Here is a 16,170-nt window from a genome sequence, read left to right as displayed (position 1 = left end):
AGGCATCCTTTTTGCTGCATGTTGAGGAGGCATTCCTAAGGGCATGTTTAAGTCAGAGGAGGAAATAACATTTGTTAAGATTGTATTTTGTATGCAATGAGTGTTATTTTCCATGGGAAAAGTACCTGCACAAAAAACAGGTGCAAACATCCACAGGTAGTTTGTACCCATGGCAAATTCCAAAGCAAAAATATGTTCTTATTGTTATTTAAAATTTGATGGAGAATCTGTGGGTACAAAGTACTTGCAGACTTTGACCCAGTGTAAATAGTTTGAAAATGTCCTTATTATGCCTTGAAGCAGTAACTTAACTCATCCTTTGGAGGTTTCTCTGGTATGGGGGTTGCTGATACTCACACTCTCGTGCTGATTGCCATGTAATCAACGTCTGAATTCTCAGTTGCTGATCAAGGATCATGAAGAGACTTTGCATTTTGACATGTTGATCATGTTACATCCAGCCAACACAACTAAATGGCATGAAGTTAAAATATGAAGCACTAAGAATAAAGAAACTGTCAGCTGTGGAAAAGTCTAGATGTTTGTTATATTGAAAGCTAAAGGGAACATTAATTTTATCTTTACCTTTTATTGGGGTAAAAGGAAATAGTAATTTTAATATTTGTGAGTCTTGGTAAGCTGCTAGAATAGTAAACTAATAACTATAACAAAAACATCTTTGAATTGGCGGCACAAACAAACTATAAAGAATGAACTATATAATGAGAAGAACATGGTAGTTTCATATATTATACTGATTTTTAATGTACCATCCTGGTTACCCCAGTAGTTCTTATAATCATCGATTTACCAGCAACCTTCCTGGGAATTAATGTGCAAAAGTGCCACCAAAAATATATAGTTTTTTCTTTTTATTCTTGTTCCTCCTTTATAATTAAAAACTGCTATTCTTTCAACGATTATAATGATGATGTGTCCCGCTTCAACAAATTCCTTGATTGCAGTTTACAAAACACAGAACAATGCTTAATACTTTAAAGTTACTTGATAGTCCTGCATTTTGTAATGCAGAATGTTGCTCTATATTCACTTGACTAGGCAAATAAAAGATTTCCTAAGATGTCTTTACTGATAATGCCTGAGCTGTAGAGACATGCCTCAAAGAAGAAAAAAAAAAAAACCCAGCAAGACAAGGTCATGGTACTCATAGAATTCCAGCAGAACTCAAAGAGTTACCCTAGTCTACCTTTTCTGTACAAAATTCTGAAGTAGAAATGGCAAAATCTATTGCAGTATGATGTCAAAATTTAAAATGAATTTACCAATGTGAAGCACTACTAGAGTAAGCAACTAGTAATATCAGGACTTAATGAGACCTCTGTCACTGCACACCTGTGCATGTTTTAAGATCCACATAGGGGCTGATGTACAAATGTGTGATAATATTGGTCATTAACATGACAATATGGTGTTTATTGTGTACACTGATGTTAATGAAATGCAAATGAGGCACATTGCCACACACACTAATGTATGCACATATGGGCAATATTCAAAAAATTGATACTTGCAGGCGGTATTGTAAAAACAAAATAACTTCAACATGCAGTTTTTGTGTTACTGAACCTGCAGAGCAATAGGTAATGAGCAATTTTGCTAATTTTTTTTTTAAATCTCATTAGCTTAGATTTTGTATTAACACTACTGCAAGCTATTTTATGTGCATAGAAGGGGAAATTGTCAAAATTGCAGGTAAATGAAACATCTACAGGTACTTTTACCAAATTTTGCACCAATTTTCAAAGAGAAAATATGCATGCGCTTTCCATTTCAAAGCTGCCCTTTGAAAGAGCACCTGGAAAGATTTACACCTGCTTTCTCAACAGAGAGGCAGGACAATAATCAGCTACACAGGCAGACATCATTTGATAGCACTGAGATGGAGAAACTCTCCCAGAGTTCAGGAAAAAAAAAAAAAAGAGTCTAACCAACATCCAGTCTGTTGCCATTGTAAACTATCAGGCAAAGATAGATAAGAAATTTTCCAAGCTTTAATACAGAGATCTCCTGACAATAACAGATATAAAGTGTGATTTTTAACCATTTCCCAGTGTAATTATTACAGCACAAGTAAACACTGCTAGTAATGTCACTGAACATAGAAGAAGTTGTACTTCCTCTCTCTCACTAAACAAAAGATACTCAGTGTAAACATTCTATGAGTTTAGTAACTTGTATATTCCTTCACTGACTTTATAAGTGCAACAAAAATTGTCATCTCCTTCCTCAGTTGTTTGTTGGAAGGGGTTCATTATTAGTTTCGACAGTTGTTGCCACTTAATTTTCTTTTCTAGACATCCGAAAACATACCATTCTAAACTTAATGTTGACTATATGCAGGGAATGCAAGTCATTAGCCGAATTTCAAAATCTTGGATTCCTATTGCCCAAATTAATCTACAGGCTAATTATCAATAATTGTAATACAAATAGGCTAGTCCTTAATGGACCCCCTACCTGCCAATTTCTGTAATCACGTAAAGATCAATTATGCAACCCTACCCTTTCCAATAACTCTGGGTTATCACTTAGAAATATTAATACACCCCAAATTTATTAACAAAGCTTACTACTTAAAGTTGTTACCCAGAAGCTGCTACCTCATCTATGATTTATATCATTTGAAGTTTAACTGCTTCAGAAGTCTGAATAAACCAAATTCTTTAGCAAGGAATGCTGCTGTGCTGCCAGGACTCTCTGTGATGTCATGTGCTAACAGCACTTACTGTTGTCTATTGTGATCTTCTTGGCTTAGACTTCTATACTGATGATTTTGCATATATCATAGGCAGAATTTAACTTGTCACCACCTGTACCTGGATTATAAGTAGCTGTCTGGTGTTAGACCTTTTTCATTGGTTAGCCAGTTCATAGACATCTGAATTATTAACCTTCCAGATATTTCATGAGCCTTATAATAATCAGAGAGACACTCTGCAGTGTCAGCAAGTTGTTACTAATTGGCTAGAGCTCATCTTATATCTGATTGGATGGTAAAGTTGCCATGCCAGACCTTAACTGTACAAAGAAAAACAACCCGTAGTTGCAGCTGAAAACCAGAATCTAATCACAATATTTAATATTCAGCTGAGAGCGAACTTTTGTTTAAATGCGTTGGGCAACCTTCATAAATAGCCTCAGTACATTTGTGGCTTATTTAGTGAAGCCTGTAATATTGAACGGTAGGCTGGCAGGTGTCATCGCTACAGTGCACCGCACGGATAATCGCCGCTTCAATACATGTACTGACCAAAGAACTGCGGAAAAAATACAGAAGGCTTGTCTCTTCCTGAAGGTCCCTGATGAAGGAGTAATAGACTCCGAAACACCAAGGTGTCGGAGGCAACACTTCAGGACTATTCACCCTCGTCTTGCGTTTCATCAAAGATAAGTGCACGCACTAGTGATTTCAAATTACACAGTGGTCGTGTCACAGCCATAGCGCCAGTTGGCGCCTAACAAGCGTTTATGCAGCCTATGATTATAACAAGCCCAGAATATTACAGGCTTCACTAAATAAGCCACAAATGTACTGAGGCTATTTATGAAGGTTGCCCAACGCATTTAAACAAGAGTTCGCTCTCAGCTGAATATTAAATATTGTGATTAGACCTTAACTGTAATCATGGTCTGTTCAGCAAACATGTCCACAGTACTTTCCTGAGTTTTATATCTGCAAGCACTGTTTCGACATCTTCTAGTACTGTGCTGAAATTTTGTATAGATCTCAGGTCTCTCTTTCTGCTTCACACTGGCATACCATACCTGTTATAATGTAATTTTTAATATCTGGAGCTTACTGGATCAGAAAGGGTCCGTCAAGCCCAGCATCCTGGGTCCATCAGTGGCCAATCCAAGTCACAAGTACCTGGCAAGTACCCAAAAATTAAATAGATCTCATGCTACTAATGCTGGCAACAAGCACTGATTATTCCTATTGATTAATAGCAGTTTATAGACTTCTCCAGGAACTTATCCATACCTTTTTTAAACCCAGCATCACTAGTTGGCTTAACTACATCCTCTGGCAATGAATTCCAGAGCTTAATTGTGCATTGAGTGAAAAAGAATTTTGTATGATTTGTTTTAAATGTGCTACTTCCAAACTTTATGGAGTGCCCTCCTAGTCCTTGTATTAGAGATGTGAATCGTGTCCTCGATCGTCTTAACGATCGATTTCGGCTGGGAGGGGGAGGGAATCGTATTGTTGCCGTTTGGGTGTGTAAACTATCGTGAAAAATCGTTAAAATCATGAGCCGGCACACTAAACCCCCCTAAAACACACCCCGACCCTTTAAATTAAATCCCCCACCCTCCCGAACCCCCCCCCCCCCAAATGCTTTAAATTACCTAGGGATCCGGCGGTGGTCCAGAATGGCGGCGGTCCGGAACGGCCCCCTCAATAGAATCGTGTTGTCTTCAGCCGGCGCCATTTTTCAAAATGGCCGCCACAAAATGGCGGCGGCCATAGACAAAAACGATTCGACGGAGGAGGTCGTTCCGGACCCCCGCTGGACTTTTGGCAAGTCTTGTGGGGGTCAGGAGGCCCCCCCAAGCTGGCCAAAAGTTTCCTGGGAGTCCAGCGGGGTTCCGGGAGCGATTTCTCGCCGCGAATCGTTTTCATACGGAAAATGGCGCCGGCAGGAGATAGAGTGCAGGAGGTCGTTCAGCGGCGGTCTGGAACCCCCACTGAACGACCTCCTGCAGTCGATCTCCTGCCGGCGCCATTTTCCGTACGAAAACGATTCGCGGCGAGAAATCGCTCCCGGAACCCCGCTGGACTCCCAGGAAACTTTTGGCCAGCTTGGGGGGGCCTCCTGACCCCCACAAGACTTGCCAAAAGTCCAGCGGGGGTCCGGAACGACCTCCTCCGTCGAATCGTTTTTGTCTATGGCCGCCGCCATTTTGCGGCGGCCATTTTGAAAAATGGCGCCGGCTGAAGACAACACGATTCTATTGAGGGGGCCGTTCCGGACCGCCGCCGTTCTGGACCACCGCCGGATCCCCAGGTAATTTAAAGCATTGGGGGGGGGGGGTTCGGGAGGGTGGGGGATTTAATTTAAAGGGTCGGGGGTGGGTTTTAGTGTGCCGGTTTTCCTGCCCTCCCCCTTCCCCCGATTTACGATTTTTTAACGATAAATCGGGGGAATTGGTATTGTATCGTGGCCCTAACGATTTTTTGACGATTTAAAATATATCGGACGATATTTTAAATCGTCAAAAAACGATTCACATCCCTACCTTGTATTATCCTTGTATTATCCAAAAGAGTAAATATCCATTTCACCTTTACCTGCTCAAGTCCTTTCATGATTTTGTAGATCTTTATCATATCACCCCTCAGCCATCTCTTTTCCAAGCTGAAAAGCACTAACCTCTTTAGCCTTTCCTCATAGGGGAACCATTTTATGCCCTTTATCATTTTGGTCACCCTTTTCTGTACTTTCTCCAGTGCAACTACAGGGTGGCCCATGGAAAAGTAGCCTGCCTCCAATGCACTGGAATTGGTGGTGGGCTACTTTTCCATGGGCCACTCTGTATATCTTTTTTGAGATGCAGCAACCAGAATTTCACACACTATTTAAGGTGTGGTCTAATCATTGAATGATACAGAGGCATTATGATATCCTCTGTTTTGTCATTCCTTTCCTAATAATTCATACATTTTTTACTTTTTTGACTGCCACAGCACACTGGGCCAATGAATTCAATGTAATATCAACTCTGATGCCCAGATCTTTTTCCTGGATGGTAACTACTAAAATGGAACCTACCATTGTGTAGCTACAGCGAGGGCTATTTTTTCCTATATACATCACCTTTCACTCTCCACACTGTATTTCATCTGCCTTATGGACACCCAATCTTCCAGTCTCGCAAGGTCCACTTGCAATTTATCACAATCTGCTTGTGATTTAACTACTCTGAAAAATTGTGTGTCAACAGCAAATTTGATCACATCACCATTATCCCTTCCCATTGGTTTCCTGCTTTTGTTTCTCTAACTTCTGAGCTAGGAGGAAGTGGATCTCGGTGTTTGTGTCCCTATCTCACAGGATACATCTGGAAGCAGAAGTTAATTCTCTCAGTTTTAAGTTTAGAATGGCAAAATAAAATATAAGAGAAAAAAAGGTATATCTATCTTGCAATGGGTCCTTACAGGCATATTTTATATATTTGCGTAAGGTCTTTACAGGTATACTTTACATCATTAAGACCTGGGTGTGCCATAGTAAGCCAAGTATAGGTTAGTGAATGGGGGGAGGATCCATTCAAATTCAGCCCCTCCCTTTGTGGGGGTCTGGAATGGCTGTCCCCCTGAAAGGCTTTATAACAGCTCTCTTCCAAGAGTCTGTAAGCAATCCATTATGAATTTTGGAGTTAGGAACGTCACCTGATTTGTATTTTTTTCAGGCTCAGTCAGAGGAAGCAGGCTAACCCAGCTGGAGTATCCCAACAAGGATCAGGAGGGGTTTCCTTCCAGTCTACTCACTAGCTGTTTGAGATATCCCTCTGGATTGTTTTCGGGTATTTACGATTTGTTTGTGGTCAAAACCTTACTGGACATTTGGGTCTTTCTTGGGTTCAGGGCACAGGAACCCTGGGTCTGGGATGCCCAGGGATAGGGAAGACCTGTCCATCAGAGGTGGTGGCCTATTGTAAGGAGGAACTCCAGTGTTATTCTTAGTTAAATGGGAAAAGGACACAGAGTTAAAAGATTCAGGAGGAAGATTGACTGCCCCTTCCTTCCTGCAGTGCAGCAGGGTAAGTCACCTGCATGCAAAGATCCCTCCCGCATCAGGGGTCCCGGGGACAGATTTAGACTGAGAAACATAAAAGGAATTTGAAGAGCTGCTAACCATGAATAAGAACTGTAAAGATCCTTGAGGACATCCATCTGGAGTCTTCATCTACTGAGGAGAGAGAAAATGTACTCCGTATGCAAGGACAAGATATTGGCCATCTCTGGAAGGGGTTTCCTGCCCAATATAGGGTTCCTCTGCTCTCGGGGTCCTCCATTCTGACTAAACAAGGAGAGTGGATGGATCCCCAGCCTGTACATAAGACTCCTGCACAGATACAGGGAAAAGTCTGTAAAGGAATCAAGGAAGCCTGTGGTGTAGGAACTATATTTACTGTGCCATTTGCATCACTGTTAACAGTAAAGAATTTCATTTTTGGACAATAACCCAGTAACTGCTGAGTCTTTATTTGGGCACACAACACAGTATGAAGAAAATTGCCCCTCCTAGGGACAACCAGAGGCAAGTCAGCCACCCTAGCACTGGGCCTCATAAATTCATTCTTTCCCCACCCTAAAAGGATTCATAACCTGGGGAAGGACTTGGATAGAAGAGCTAGGCAGTGTTCCTGCTCCAAAGAGTTTACAAATTCTTTATGGCCCCACCCATGCAGGACAGGCACATCAGGGTAGGATTTCATGCGATTTTGCTGAGTATGTGTGAGGATTCCTGTGCAGTCGTTTCAATGTGATCTCTTTAGTCTTTTTTTCTTCTACTTGCGCAAAAAGATGCATTTTGGCTCGCTCTACTTCAGCAGCTTGTCAAAATATTTTGAGCTTGTGTTTTTCCTTTTTTCTCTTCCTTTGTCTGAAAATTATTTTCTTTATCTCCCAAAATATGTTTTCTACTTCAATTTATCCAAAATTGAGTTTGACCTAGGTTCAGGTCTCTTCATGATGGCAATCAGCAAACCAGGCTTCAAAAGATGACACTGATGCTCCTATAAGATAACATGACCACTGTGTTCGCTGCTTAGAACCAGCCCATGATGTTTCTAATTTTGCTCCAGGGGTGATCCGGGAAACTAAAGACCGATTAGCCTGACTTCAGTGTCAGGAAAAATAGTGGAAAGTGTTCTAAACATCAAAATCACAGAACATCTAGAAAGACATGGTTTAATGGAACAAAGTCAGCATGGCTTTACCCAAGGCAAGTCTTGCCTCACAAATCTGCTTCACTTTTTTGAAGGAGTTAATAAACATGTGGATAAAGGTGAACCTGTAGATGTAGTATACTTGGATTTTCAGAAGGCGTTTGACAAAGTTCCTCAAGAGAGGCTTCTAGGAAAAGTAAAAAGTCATGGGATAGGTGGCGATATCCTTTTGTGGATTGCAAACTGGCTAAAAAGGAAACAGAGAGTAGGATTAAATGGACAATTTTCTCAGTGGAAGGGAGTGGGCAGTGGAGTGCCTCAGGGATTCTGTATTGGGACCCTTACTTTTCAATATATTTATAAATGATCTGGAAAGAAATATGACAAGTGAGATAATCAAATTTGCAGATGATAGAAAATTGTTCAGAGTAGTTAAATCGCAAGCAGATTGTGATAAATTGCAGGAAGACCTTGTAATAGCAGGAAGATTTAGGTAATGGCCACTGCTATTACTAGCAACAGTAACATGGAATAGACTTAGTATTTGGGTCTTGCCAGGTTCTTATGACCTGGATTGGCCACTGTTGGAAACAGGATGCTGGGCTTGATGGACCCTTGGTCTGACCCAGTATGGCATGTTCTTATGTTCTTCTTCTATGCAAGATAGGCTTAGCGTGCGCAGGGGCAGCTTTTCAGGGGTTACGCGCGTAACCCTTTGAAAATCTGCCCCTATGTGAATATCTAGTATAACTGCCTATAAAATATACATAGTACAATACACTTTGCATTCTTTGTGAAAGTTACAAAATATGACACAGTAGCTTCCTTTAGACACTATGAATCATTTCATTCCTATCTTGCAAGAAGCAGGAGAATGTGGAAAGCATCTAATTTGATCAGCTTGTGATGCATATGATAAATTCTCCAGAACATCTGCACTTGTCATTGAAGCCAAAAAGGCAAGTAAGGCTGTGGACCTTGTGTCTTCATGAAGATGCTTACAAGAAATTTGCTAGGTCACGTACAGGGACAGAGCCAGGACTAGAGGAGGAAAGGGGGACAGCTGCCTTGGGTATCAAGCCCAAAGAGGCATCATCAGCAAGGCTGCCTTTACCTATGGGTATAAGCACACAAAGCTCTGCCTTAATGACTACTGCCCAGTATCCAAAGTCTCAGGCATCAGAGATCAGCCCTCTGCTTCCTACTCCCCTTCCAGGCAGCATGCAAGGAACTGGGTGAGGGTGGATATGAGCCTAGAGGCAACTCTCTAATCCAGCCCCTTCTCTATTGTTTTCCCTCTCTCCTCATTGCTACAGGGAACAGAAAAGATGTGTGGTTTGTTGTTTTTTTTTGGGGGGGGGGGGGGGGGCTAGAGAGAACAGCAGAACAAAATTCAGATTTATATTGGGTGAAGGTCTGAGTTCTGTATGTGATGGAGGTGAAGTATTCTGATAGCAAGTAGGTTCTATGTAGGGATCTGTAGTAGTCCAGCTTGTTCTGTTTTCCCACTAGGTGTATTGGTGTTTTAGGAGAAGGTGGAATATTTACATTGTTGCCTTCTCATGCAGGGTTGTTGGTTTGATGCTCTTAGTATGGTAGGTTCCGAGTGACTTTTGGGGTTTTTTTTGGCAGGATTTGTGTTACTTCACAAGGGTATTCAAGGGACTTTGTGTCATTGTAACTGAAGTGACAACATAATCCAAATTTTTTCTCTATGGTGAGTAGTAATGGGAGAAAATTCCAGTTCAGCCTAGTCAGCCACTTCAGAGGTTACCTTGAACCAATGTAGTATGAATATCTTTTAATTTATATATTTAGGTTTTTCTTAGACTGCAAAAAAAAAAAATCCTATTTCCAAAAATTACAGAACACATATTCATCAGACAATGTGACATGATTTCTGAAACATATATTTTGCAAAACAAAGTTTAATATTCAAAAGGGAGGAGGCCAATATTTAGTGCTATTTATTTATTTATTTATTTTACATTCTTATATGCCGACATTCCTGTAAAGTATACAGATCACACCGGTTTACAGTGCAACAGAAACATTCGCTAGGAGCGATACAAGGAACATTTTCAACGTTTGAAACAGGGAACATTTACAACCAATAGAGTAGAAAAACTTCATTACCGAATAAAATACACATATAACTTAGCTAGATACGTGCCAGGCATTGAATATCCAGCTGGGAAAAGTACTTACCTGGATAATTAGTTAGCCAGAAAACTTGTGGGCAGATCGGGAAGGAACTAATTGTGTGGTTAACAGCCAGATAAGTGCTGATATTCAGATGTATCTGGTTCAGTTAGCTGAATAAGTTAGACCTGCTCGATAGCAGGTCTACAGTCAGATATAACTTATCTGGCTAACTAGAACTTACCTGGATATATTCAGCGGCATAGTCATGCCGCCAAATATCCCAAGTTAGCTGGATAAGTTATGTCTGGCTAATTTAGTCTAATATATTTGAATCTTGGACCAATGATGTCCAGTTGTGATCTTAAAAGGATTATTCTGGGAAGGGTTAGGGCAGGAACATAATAGTTTAGTTTAATTATAAAAGCTCAGGGAGAGCCTAGGGGCCTGAAAATTAATTGAGGAGGGGGTGCAAGGCTGAAGGGCGTGGGGAAGTGGTTCTCAAATCTATTCTGGGGGACTCCCAGCCATTCATGTTTTCAGAATTCTGAAATGAATAAGCTTGAGTAGAAGGGTAAGGGTTGCCTCATGGTCTATGGGCACTGATGGTTCATTGACCTTATGTTGGTTTTAAGTTTCTTTAACTATTGCTGCTGCCGCTGCAGAAAGATCTACAGCACTGAAGTCTGAGGAGTATAGGAGGAGAGACAGGGGGAGGGGAAGGGGGCTGCTGATGTGCAGATTGGGGGACAAAAAGAGAGGGGGCTGTTGGTGAGCAGAGTAGTGGGGATGGGACTCCTGCTGCTGGGGGAGTCCAACCGCTTGGCAGGGAGTGGGTGAGGGTGAAAGAGGGATGCAAGAGAAGTAGTGAAAGGGAGAGAGAGAGAGGAAGACCCAGGGCAAGTGGTATGGGGGGATGCAGGGCAAGGAGTGGTGTTAGAGAAGAGGAGTAAGGGGAAAGGAGGGGAGAAGAGAAAGTTTGCTAGGCATGGGATGGAGGAAGAGAAAGAGGGGATACTGGGTAGAAGGAGAAAGGGGGAAGGGGGTAGAGAGAGGTGCTTTGCTGGAGCTGTCAACACCATGATACCTGTACCTTTGCTGATAAAGGGTATAATTCTGCATAGCTGTCCCAGGCGCTGAAAAAGCTGGTCCCAGCCCTGCACAATGGGTTTATATTTTTATAGACAAAGTGAAAGAAACTGATTTTATTAAGGATGACTGCTCCACTCTCCTCACCCTGTCAGCAACTACATATGCGCAGCCATCTACAAGCAGGAAAGGCCAGCCTCAGCATTATGGAAGGCAATTTTACTATTCAAGAAGGTACCAAGCCTACTCTTGAGCAACCTCAGCAGCAGTAGAGCAAGCTGCTTGTTAGAGAGAACAAAAATGGCTTTCCAGTTAGATTTAAACTGCTTACCAGTGGGAGGAGAAGGGTTCAACACTTCACCCCACTATGGTCTTTCATAATGAAACCCTCCTCTCATCCTTCAGACTCAATTCCAACTAACCTTCTCATATCCATAAGGAACTCTATCTCAAAGTCTATCTCTGACATCATAAATTGCTCTTTAACCCAAGGTTTTGTTCCTGAACAGCTTAAGCTGGCAATCCTAAAACCCTTACTAAAAAACCTAATCTGTCGCCTACAGACCCATCTAACTTCCGCCCAATAGCTAACCTGCCTCTGATGGCAAAACTCATGGAAAAGATTGTCAACAAGCAACTATCTGAATACCTTGAAGAAAATAACACTCTCGCACCTTCTCAGTTCGGCTTTCGCAAATCGCTAAGTACAGAATCCCTCCTTATCTCTCTAACGGACACCATCCTAACAAATCTGGCAAAAAAACAATCCTATCTCCTGATTCTTCTAGATCTCTCCGCAGCCTTCGACACGGTCAACCATTCCACTCTACTAGATCGTCTCGCAGACATAGGCATCAAGGGAACTGTTCTCAGCTGGTTCAATTCCTTCCTTTCCAACAGATACTTCAAGGTCAGGATAAATAACACAGTATCTCATCCGGTCCACGCAAACCTTGGAGTCCCCCAAGGATCCTCCCTTTCACCGACCCTCTTCAACATATACCTCTGCCACTTACTCACCAACCTAAAGCTTAAACATTACATATACACAGATGACGTCCAAATTCTCATCCCGATTACAGAATCCTTACACAAAACGATGACACACTGGAACAATTGCCTTCAATCAATTAATCAACTGCTCCACAGCCTCAACCTAGTTCTCAATAACAACAAGACAGAGATCCTAATCATTTCTCAAGAGGACACGAATGGGCCGCTCTATCCTTCTGGAACCCCTCCATCAACCTTGCCCAAATTAAATCAATCCCCTCATGTGAGAGATTTAGGCGTCATCCTTGATAATCAGCTAAACTTAAAAAAAATTTGTAAACACCACCACAAAGGATTGTTTTTACAAACTACAAGTCCTTAGAAAGCTGAAACCACTACTTCATTTCAATGATTTCCGGATGGTGCTGCAATCCGTCATCCTACCAAAAATAGACTACTGCAACTCCCTCCTGCTTGGGCTCCCGGCCTACACCATCAAACCCCTCCAGATGATTCAGAACTCTGCCACCAGAATCCTCACTAATACCAACAAAAGTGAACACATCACCCCTATCCCTAAGGAACCTCCACTGGCTCCCCATTAAATCCAGGATCATCTTCAAAGTACTCACAATTATTCAAAAAGCTACGCACAACATCTCTCCGCTCTACCTAAGCTCCCAACTGCGCCCCAATACATCTTCAAGACCCATCAGAGGTGCATACAAAGACACACTCCACACACCCCCAGTAAAATCTTCCTTAATGAAATGCGCCTTTTCTTCAGCAGGCCCTACTCAGTGGAATGCGCTCCCCCCAGACATCCGACAAGAACCCTGTCACACTACTTTCAGAAAGAAACTTAAAACCTGGCTTTTCAGCCAAGCTTTTCCAGGAACTTAAACCCCCTGCTCGCATCCAGCCTGCCCACTCCCCTTCCTTCTACTATTCTCTGAGCCTATTAAGACTTCTGAGTGGCAGGCTGGACCCTCATTGTATTCTCCGAGGCAACACATAGTCTGTTACTCACCTTAGATGCATTTCCCATTTTTACCTAATGCTATTATTCAGATTTCCTCATGCAGGTAATTGTATTTATGTACGTAATTGTATTTCTCTAAATTATAGTTTCCCACTTCCCAGTCTGTATCCCTTGTTCCATGTACCACCTCCAGGCGATCTTGTTGTTCTCAGTTTAAATGTAAACCGATGTGATTTGTATGTCATACAGGAACACCGGTATAGAAAAATTAAAAATAATAATAATAATAATCACAGAACATTGGGGATTAAGGATCATACATTTCATTGTATTAAAATTACTAAGGATTTGGAAATTCATTTTCAACACAACAGCGTTTAGAACTGGTGATTCTCATGTCAGAATGTATTTTCTTAAATTTCTAAAAATGTTTTCTCCAAACTGAATTTGACTGGAATAATAGCCATCTCAATCTGCAAGGAGCCTGTAGCTGAGTCATCTGAAGTACTTCAACTGTAATCATTCAAATTCAGCTGTTTCTGGAAATGTGATGAAATAGAGGGGGCCCTTGTCTGATTTACAGCCTCCAATAACATCTCAACAGGCCTGGTCTCTCATCTCTTTCTCCATGCTCTGACTTCTCATTGGAGAGGAGGGATAGTATACAAATGCTCACAACAGGTTGGTTAGCATTTTGTATGGTGATTTGAAGAGTAGGGGTACCCTACAAGGTACCAAAAATGGAGTTATCAGAGATACTACCACTAACCCTCTTATTTTGTAAATCATTACATGATTTATTTTGGACCATTGTTTCTATTGTTGTAGCTTCGTATAGTGTGGGCAGTAGTTTGGTTACCTATGCTATTACTCATTTAGGGTAGTGTGGATATGGCTTGCCCAGATGGCAACAGAGCACATCTGCAGACCCTGAGATTTTCCTGAAGTGGAGACTATCCTCACCTGGAGCCAATTTGTATTAGAAAAGCTGAGCTATTCAAAATTTTCATTGGTGAGGAAAAACTGGTAGCAGACATACATAAGAACATAAGACATTGCCATGCTGGGTCAGACCAAGGGTCCAATCAAGCCCAGCATCCTGTATCCAACAGAGGCCAAACCAGGCCACAAGAACCTGGCAGTTACCCAACACTAAGAAGATCCCATGCTACTGATGCAATTAATAGCAGTGGCTATTCCCTATGTAAACTTGATTAATAGCAGTTAATGGACTTCTCCTCCAAGAACTTATCCAAACCTTTTTTGAACCCAGCTACACTAACTGCACTAACCACATCCTCTGGCAACAAATTCCAGAGCTTTATTGTGCGTTGAGTGAAAAATAATTTTCTCTGATTAGTCTTAAATGTGCTACTTGCTAACTTCATGGAATGCCCCCTAGTCCTCCTATTATTCGAAAGTGTAAATAACCGAGTCACATCTATTCATTCAAGACCTCTCATGATCTTAAAGACCTCTATCATATCCCCCCCTCAGCCGTCTCTTCTCCAAGCTGAACAGCCCTAACCTCTTCAGCCTTTCCTCATAGGGGAGCTGTTCCATCCCTTTTATCATTTTGGTTGCCCTTCTCTGTACCTTCTCCATCACAACAGTGTTCAAGGTGCTGTCTCACCATGGAGCGATATAGAGGCATTATGACATTTTCCGTTCTATTAACCATTCCCTTCCTAATAATTCCTAACATTCTGTTTGCTTTTTTGACTGCTGCAGCACACCGAGCTGACAATTTTAAAGTATTATCCACTATGATGCCTAGATCTTTTTCCTGGGTGATAGCTCCTAATATGGAACCTAACATCGTGTAACTACAGCAAGGGTTATTTTTCCCTATCTGCAACACCTTGCACTTGTCCACATTAAATTTAATCTGCCATTTGGATGCCAGTCTTGCAAGGTCCTGCTGTAATGTATCACAGTCTGCTTGTGATTTAACTACTCTGAATAATTTTGTATCATCCGCAAATTTGATAACCTCACTCGTCGTATTCCTTTCCAGATCATTTATATATATATATATATATATATATTGAAAAGCACCGGTCTAAGTACAGATCCATGAGGCACTACACTGTTTACCCTTTTCCACTGAGAAAATTGACCATTTAATCCTACTCTCTGTTTCCTGTCTTTTAACCGGTTTGTAATCCACGAAAGGACATCGCCTCCTATCCCATGACTTTTCACTGATGAGTCTATCCGAGAACAGTATGAGATTGAGTAGGGGGGGGAAGGGACGACAAAGTGTACGAAAGCAAGAGAAGATTGTGCATGTGGAAAAGAGAGAAAGTAAATCAGGGATAAGAGTTATTGGGGAGAAGGGGAAGGGGAGCATGGATAGGAAGGACACGCTGTCTGAGGGAAGACCAGTGAGCCTGACTTCAATGCTGGGGAAAATAGTGGAAACTATTCTAAAGATCAAAATCATAGAGCATATAGAAAGACATGATTTAATGTAACACAGTCAGCATGGATTTACCCAAGGGAAGACTTGCCTCACAAATCTGCTTCATTTTTTTTTTAAGGGGTTAATAAACATGTGGATAAAGCTGAACCAGCAGATGTAGTATATTTGGAGGCTTCTCAGAAAACTAAAAAGCATTGGAATCGGAGGCAATGTCCTTTCGTGCTTTACAAACTGGTTAAAAGACAGGAAACAGAGAGTAGGATTAAATGGTCAATTTTTGCAGTGGAAAAGGGTAAACAGTAGAGTGCCTCAGGGATCTGTACTTGGACCAGTGCTTTTCAATATATTTATAAATGATCTGGAAAGGAATACAATGAGTGAGGTTATCACATTTGCAGATGATACAAAATTATTCAGAGTAGTTAAATCACAAGCGGATTGTGATAAATTGCAGGAGGACCATGCAAAATTGGAAGATTGGGCATCCAAATGGCAGATGGATTGGCCACTGTTGGAGACAGGATGCTGGGCTTGATGGACCCTTGGTCTGACCCAGTATGGCATGCCTTTAACGTGGAGAAGTGCAAAGTGATGCACACAGGGAAAAATAACCCATGCTGTA

Source organism: Rhinatrema bivittatum, chromosome 6, assembly GCF_901001135.1.
Source record: "Rhinatrema bivittatum chromosome 6, aRhiBiv1.1, whole genome shotgun sequence".
In the NCBI taxonomy this organism is placed as follows: domain Eukaryota; kingdom Metazoa; phylum Chordata; class Amphibia; order Gymnophiona; family Rhinatrematidae; genus Rhinatrema; species Rhinatrema bivittatum.
This window is presented reverse-complemented; position numbering follows the sequence as displayed.